Source organism: Corvus cornix, chromosome 5 (assembly GCF_000738735.6).
Source record: "Corvus cornix cornix isolate S_Up_H32 chromosome 5, ASM73873v5, whole genome shotgun sequence".
Taxonomy (NCBI): Eukaryota; Metazoa; Chordata; class Aves; order Passeriformes; family Corvidae; genus Corvus; species Corvus cornix.
In genome coordinates, this window is record NC_046335.1 from 41,261,872 (window position 1) to 41,268,197 (window position 6,326).

Consider the following 6,326-nt stretch of genomic DNA (forward strand, 5'->3'; position numbering starts at 1 on the left):
AAGACAATTAGTTTCCACCTTCCCTGTGAGCTTTAAAATTCCCCCACGTCTCAACAAATCAACTGCACAGAACCAGAGGAAGGGTGTCAAGTAAAACCAGTCCTGCCCTCATCTTGTAGCCTCTGACATTATCTTATGTGAGTATAAAGAAATTCTCCAAACAGACTTGCAGAATCTAGAGATAGTTGTGCTGGGTGGATTTTATATAGCTGACAGGAAAATTTAAGCTTTGGATTTCAAGTGACAGCTGAAGCAATACAGCCTTATCTCACCATTAATTTCCCCTCCTTCCCCAAACTGTGTAAGCTAACTAGGCTTCTGACCAGACAGCATTCTATGTCTTCTCTTCTCTTCTCTTCTCTTCTCTTCTCTTCTCTTCTCTTCTCTTCTCTTCTCTTCTCTTCTCTTCTCTTCTCTTCTCTTCTCTTCTCTTCTCTTCTCTTCTCTTCTCTTCTCTCTTTTCACAATTCATAATGATGCATTTAATTAATAGTAAATGTGCATAGAAGTTTTCTGGGCAGCCATATGACAGCCACATTAACACCACACGAGCCCAAAATTGTTTATTGTTATTTTAGTAAATACCAAAGTGAATTAAGAATGTTTGATCAGACACTTATTGTGACTTGACCAAATATATACATATTTAATAAAAGGATGTTTCAAAAGAAGAAAGAGAAATGCAGGCAGAAGAGAAATTCAAATATATATATGCCTCTTTCTTGTTTGTTTGTTTAAAAAAATAGCTAATTAGCTGAGCTGCGTGGCCATATTTGAAAGAAACAAAAGTATTCACTATGCTTAGTACCACTACGCTAACCCAAGGTGACACCTACAGAATTAACTTGGAAGTGTCACTTGACAATCCATCAATTCCTTATGGTCACAAACCCATTTGAAAAACCGTGGCACCAAAGGTGCTTAATTAATTAAAAAATTAATAGGGCATTTAAAATCGCACGGAAAGACAGAAACATGTCTGGCTGGGAGGAAGGCAGGAGCAGGAGGGCCCTGCCTGGTATCCTTGTGCTCTCTGCAGGGAAGCGCACGGAGATCGAGGAGTCCCCCACGGGGAGTGCCCCTGCACTGCGCTCACCCAGGGAAACAAAAAAAGCAGGAACCCTTATTGAAAAGATTATCTTTCCCATCAATAATCCCCCTCTAAGAGTTCTTTATTAGTAAACCCCATGGCAAAACCTGACATATTTACAGCTTGCAGTAAACTTTATGTATCTGAAACAGAATTAATAATGAGCCGGTGACCAGAGCAAATCATTCCGGCCTGCAAAATGATCAAGTGAAAGCTTAATTGTACTGAAAAGAGAGAGTCCTGACAAGTTGAAAATCCTTCCCACACACCCTTTCCAAAAAGCAAACTTTACTAAGATGAAAAAAGTGTGTTGGAGGATTGGAAACATAAGAATACATATTTAAAAAAAAAAAAAAAAAAGCCCAAGTCTGATATCACAGGCTGAGCTGAGACAGAAACCTGATCTTTTACATGGAATGGGCAACATTTGGGTCTGTTTTATGTGAATTGCTCCAAGCTGTTTTGGTTAGAAATGTATAGATTTTAAGGTAAGGAGTACCGTATAGGCAGTGCAGGTCATTGGAAGACGTTCTCCATTACTTTTCAGCTGACAAAGGTAGGGTCCAAATTTTCTTTCTTTGCTGAGTAACTTATTTGCTTTAACGCTGAGCTGGATTTGGCAAGAGAAACACTTGTATTTTGCTGCCTGATTGTGCTTTTCAACACTCTCATTCCCTGTCTCCCTCCCTTCTAAGGATTATCTTATTTTAGTCACCAACACGCAGAAATTTTTATTTTCCTTGTTCCTTCTGATGTAAAAAATAAAAATAAAAAAAATTGTTATTTCTCAGTAGTTCTACAAACTTGTCTCTGCTGGTGAAAATGGGAAAAATTTTGCTGTTTATAACAATATTTTGGAGAGGATAAATCTGAAGAGCTCCAACTGTTTTTCAAGTAGGCTTTGTTTCTTACTAGACAGCATTTATGTGCTCTTATTATTAATTTTTTCACTAAAAATATTGAAAAATACCTTCCCATTTTGCCAGTCAAAAATATTACCTTGCCTTTGTTTTGCTTGACATAATAACTTGTGAGCATCTTTATATTGACTAAAGAAGAGAACTATTCATGGTTTGGAAAAGGCAACTAGAAATGCCAAACACAGCATAAGAATTTTTGTAAGAATTGTAACAACTTCCAGGATGTTTTCTAAAGTCTGTTTCTGCTACCAAAAAAAAAAAAATCAAGCTTAGTTCCACTTTTATTCCTTTAATTATTTAAAACTATATTTTGACAGCATCATATTTCTTATACATGTGTGTTAAAACAAGGGGGACAAATACTGCAATTTATTTTTGAATGCCTGATATGTGCCATTTGTTGATTTAAAATTTACCACTGAAAAACATAACAAGAAAGCTGTAAAACTCCCTTTAATAGGTTACATATTTAAGTAGTGCTTGCTTGTCACATTTTGGCTAATACTTACGTAGCCTTTTAAAATGAAAATAAAATATCTTGACCATGATGTTGTAATTATGCGCAGCGCGTCCGTTCCCTTTCCAGAATGACTCCCTGCTTTATTCTTCTCTGATAATCACACAGCAGTAGCTTCCCTACGTGGCAATTTCTTTTTTGTCTTCAACGTATTTCTGCTCTCAGAAGGGTTTGTGTTTGTAGGGCAGCAGGTCCAGACAAGGAGCCGCAAATACATACTGCTCTGTCCCCGTGTATGTAGCGCATAGATGGATGGGCAGCGGGTACAGTTCAGTTTTACAGAGAAAGGAAGAAAATCCTACAGGAACCCGCTCCGCTATTTCCTGCCTTCGAGCCGTACTGGTTCACTGTCAGGGCTTGTGTGTTTGGCACACAAGTTTCCTCTGAGTTTGTCCTTTAGATTTTTATCTGCTTAAAACATGGAGCTTTTCTTCCTCAGAGCACGGGGTGAGATCTTATTTGTTTGTTCGCTTTGTGTCATCAATTGTCACAAGACACATTTTCACTAAATTCATTTTGCCGCTGTACAGTAGTTATAAATGAAGTGAGGGGTGGGAGGGTGACTGCTGGGTGACTTGTTTTTTCCTCAACTATCTTCATAGAAATAGACAGAGATTTCATAAAAAGAATGAGGGAATAATTTTGTTTGAAAAAAAAATAATGCAAGCAGCAGAGATGTGTTGCCTACTGCCCTCAAGAAATTACTAGAAGAGACTTGAGAAAAACATCAGCTATTTTTGCCTTGTGATTCTCTTTAATTTATTTTTATTGTCTATTATTATATAGAGATACATCTGTCCATAAATAGATTGCATTACTTGCTTTCCTAATATAGCTCTACTAATTAAACCAACCTCAAAAAAGAAATATTTTCTCATCACATCTTCAGCTTAATTGCCTCAAACTTGGAACTAAAAATTGTTTTAATTTCAGTACACTAAGAAGACTCATATTTTAAAAGAATAAAGTATCATTCTCTTAACTTAGAGTGATTTTCCTTTAGCCCGTTAAACTTTCTAATAATCTTGACTTGCCTGTTTGGAAATTTTAAAGACAATACCACTATAAACACAGCTCTTTCTGTATTACCAGGTACATGCACATATATATATATTCCAAAGGCAGGTTATAAACTGCACCAAGTTGGCAGCTGTCGGGAAGGTTATTTGTGGAGCGAGCGCTTTAGCCTAGGGACGTAGTGGGCTCTTAATAATAAGCAAGGGGGGGAAGATTTAATGTTTTCTTTAAATTAAGACTCAAACAGAATTGCTTTAATGAATATCGGAGGAACTCACAGGCTTCAGTTTTCTCCTACTCTAACAAAATTTCCTTTGTGGTTTTCAGTGTAAGATCAAAAGAAGCCAATTAACTTTTCTATAAGGTAAACAAACGGGGAACTAGAAATATCCCCTCAAATGATCCGACTGGTGGGGTCCGGCTTTTGTTGTTTTCCCTTTATTTTTGGTGCCATTTCCCGCATCCCCAGGGCAGGGGCAGAGGAGGTGCCCCCCGTGCCGGGCTCGGAGGGGACCCGAGCAGGAGCTGGGGAGGCAGCTCAGCCCTGTCGGGCTCAGAAGGGTGGCCGGGAAAGCTGACAGCGCCCGCACAGAGGAGCCCAGGGCTGAACCAAAGATTGCCCTGTGTGCACTGCAGCTTTTGGAATGCAAGATGTTTCTCAGCACTGAGGAGGATAATATAAACTGAGACCACCATATAATGGGGGAATGGGAGAATTTCCTCACCCTCACAAACTGCAGTCCCTCCCCCACTGCTGCCTTCAACAGGGTCCTCCACAGCCTGAAAAGTCCCACGCAGGCATAGGAACCCATTGGGTTGAGGGACTCGTGCACAGCTTGACCATGCTTCATGTCCCAGGGAGAGATGAGGGGGCACACACAACTGGGGTTGCTCTGGAGAAATCTGGGGTAGTAGAGAAGCAATATGTTCACACACAGACACAGAGACAAGAGCAGTGGCCAGGGAAGGAGAAACAGAACGCACAAGAAAAACGTTCAGCTAAACCCTCTCCCGTTTTCTTCTCACAATGTGAAAATAAAAAAAAAACCAAACCAAAACAGCACAAAAATATGCAGGTCCTCACTCCCACCTTGCACATAACCAAGAAACCTGCTCTTTTTAACTTTTCCCTTGCTGGATGTTTGCTTGGCTGCCTAACACAGCTGCACTTGCCCAGTTAGCCGTGGAACAGCTGTGCTGCTCTCCCAGTGAGAAAACGGAGTGCTCAGGATTGCTCCTCTCTGCTGGGAGTGCCACACTGACCCCCCCAATCCAGCCCCAGCTCCAGGGAGCAGCCACTGCTTGCCATCATCACCCAGACTGGAGAGACCAGACGGCTCCCTGCACCTCAGCAAAGTCACTCTGGTTTTAGAGAGCACCAGCTATATTTATAAATGCAGATAATGGAATAAAATCACCTACCCTGGGGAAAGAAAAAGGAAAAAAAAAGGTTTTCTGGAGCTCCAGTTATGTTTACTTGAAGTGGCCATTTCATCTTTGAGAGAGACACTGAAATTGAGTGTGCCACAATCAGGACAGAAGAATGCTCATTTTTTACTCATTTTCTGATTTTCCACTGAAAAGTGGATAATTCAGGAAGGTGTTAGGCCGTGGTGATGCTCATGCTTTGCCTCCAAGGTAGCTCTGTCTGAATTAACTGAAGTACCTCTGATCCACACCACCTCGTGGTGTGGGGCCCAGAGGTGCTGCTCTGGAAACAGAGAGGCTGTGCCTGCAGCCCCTCCAGCCCCAGCAGTATTGCTGCTTACGACAGCAGCAGCCACATCAGCCATCAAAATATCAGGGTGCAGGAGCCCCCAAAAGTTTCAAAGGTCACAATGTCCTGCCTTTAGCTGTGGGGTCAGAGAGCCTGCATTTGCAAGGCCAAGCAGGTCTTGGTCATCCACGCAATGTGAAGTTCATCAGCATTAATTGCTTTGCAGGGTCAGATCTAGAGGCAGGAGCAAACTCAGCGGTAGTGACACCAAACTGTTTTTGGCTCTTGGGTCAGGTGCTGCAGTCACCAGCACCATGGAAATACTGCAGATTGACAGGAAGAAAGATGCCAGGATGCAGATGTGAGTCACATACTTTATCACTGTACAAATATCTCAAAATTCTTCCAAACCTCTGAATAACAGAGAAATGCAGCCAGCTCTGGGATGGAGGGCAGCAGATAGCAAACTGGAACATTACGGAGTAATGGCAGAAAGGAGGGAAGGATTTGGCAGGTTCCCACTCACACCAAAAGGCATCCATGGTGTTTGATGTCTATGCAAAAATATCTCCCCCCTCCCAACAGCACCAAAGAACTGCAAAGCCATCTCACCTGCATGCCCACCCTCAGCAGTTCCAGCCCCGGGTGTCCCCCCAAGTGCCTGGGAGCAGAAAGACACATCTGCACTCCCACCAGCCATGGGGCTTGCTGGCTCTCATTTCAGTGCCACGGCCTCGCTGGAGATATGCAGAGAGGAAAGCGCTGTTCCAAGGGTTCTCCTCGTGCTGCCGCAGGCTGGCTTCTGCACATGCCTTTCAGGAGCACAGAGAGTGTGTGCCCCTGGAAAGCGTGCAGGGGTGACCTGAGCAGAGTGCTCTGTATCCATGGGACAAAGCATCCCACCGTCCTTATGCACCGAATAATTTGAGGAGAGGGGGAAGCAGAGTGATGACTGCAACTGCATGGATTGTTATTTTAACCCTCAAATGGGTTTAATTACTAGGAGGTTTTTTTCTCCCTATTCCAAGGGGCAGCTAACAGTTTCTTGGGTTTTTTAGAACAGGC